At 58.0% G+C, this 1,266-nt stretch overlaps 1 protein-coding gene across 1 annotated transcript in view; it reads left to right on the top strand.

Annotated features, from left to right (window-relative positions):
• The first annotated feature begins 221 nt into the window (after nt 1-221).
• SNX20 (sorting nexin 20) overlaps nt 222-1,266 on the top strand; it is an 8,850-nt gene continuing 7,805 nt past the window's right edge. The window contains exon 1 of the mRNA XM_010855148.1: nt 222-345. The gene's annotated coding sequence lies outside the window, so the exon portion shown is untranslated. The remainder of the gene's footprint in view (nt 346-1,266) is intronic.

Here is a 1,266-nt window from a genome sequence, read left to right as displayed (position 1 = left end):
AGGATAATGAACATTAAAGAGCTAGAGGTTGTTGAGGACCCTGAGGGTCTGCCAAGCTGCTGCAAGCCTGTGGGAACTGAGATGCAGGCCCACCGCTCCCTCCCAGATCCTGCCCACAGGGGCAGCTCAGTCTATCAGCCGAGTTCATTACCTACCGTCTCTTATCAGCCAATCAGCTAGGGCGACCGGGAGCGGGTCACACAGCCTATTTCCTGTTTTCATACGGGGAACTTAGCAGAGCGGCAGCCACTGACCTGCTCAGCCCGAGTTTGGAATGGAGAGCTGAAGGGGGCCGTGTGACACCTCTCCAGGACCCCTGGACACGCACAGGACCAGAAGCCTCAGGTCAGTGTCTGATCCCAAGCTCAGCGGGCCTCTGCCCGCTTGTGACCTGAGCCCCTTCCCCCTGTGACCAGCCCTCGGTACCTCTTGGGGGAAGGGTGGGAGGGAGTAGGGCTGGTGACAGATACACAGGGCTCCCCTCAGATATGAGGGACTCCCCTTAGCATACTGGAGCAACTCCTCGACCCTCCATCGCCTCAATTCCTTTTGAAGTGCCAGGCGCCTCTGCACCCCTTCTTGAGCCTGGGGAATATGCCACCACACCTGTGCTTCTCAAAAAGTGGTGCCAGGGGAACTGGCTCTTTGTCTCAGTACAGCCCTCGGATCTGGATCAAAATTCAGAATCCAGGGCGCACCCCAAAACCTATAGATGGGACTCTCTGACGTTGGGAACAGGAAGTCTGCTTTTTTACAAGCGTTTGACACCTCCACCCCCATCCCCACCCCCGAGGAAGTTGTGATTGTGATGGACGCTCACATTCATGAGTGTGCCCGTCCAAGGTCCAGGATCTGCTGCTTCCTGGGTCAGACCAGGGTGCTTTGCTCTGCTGGCCTCTCACCCCTGACGGAAGACCTGCAGGCCCTCAGAGAGGTAGTGTGGACTTTGAAGGGGGCCCTGTGTGCCCATCAGCATCAGAAGACCCAGCCTGGAGGGCAGTCCTTGGAGGGAGAAGCAGGCTCAGGGTACATGGGAGGGAAGGAGCAGGGAGACCGCTCCTGGGAGCTGCATGGTAGAGGGGCTGGGACTCTGCTGTCCGCTGGGCCACAGACAGGCCCCCAAGCCAAGAGCACCAACACTTGTCATATTTTATTGTAAAGTCTAGACATCTTTGCTCTGTGGGGTGGGGAGACGGGAGGGAAGGGCCCACAGAACCCCACGTACAGCTGTCCCCCAAAGAGCTTCTGGAGTGACAGGGCTGCTTT

Source organism: Bison bison, unplaced genomic scaffold (assembly GCF_000754665.1).
Source record: "Bison bison bison isolate TAMUID 2011002044 unplaced genomic scaffold, Bison_UMD1.0 scf7180017853731, whole genome shotgun sequence".
Taxonomy (NCBI): domain Eukaryota; kingdom Metazoa; phylum Chordata; class Mammalia; order Artiodactyla; family Bovidae; genus Bison; species Bison bison.
Note: the sequence above shows the minus strand (reverse complement) of the source record. Positions and strands in the feature narration are given on the sequence as shown.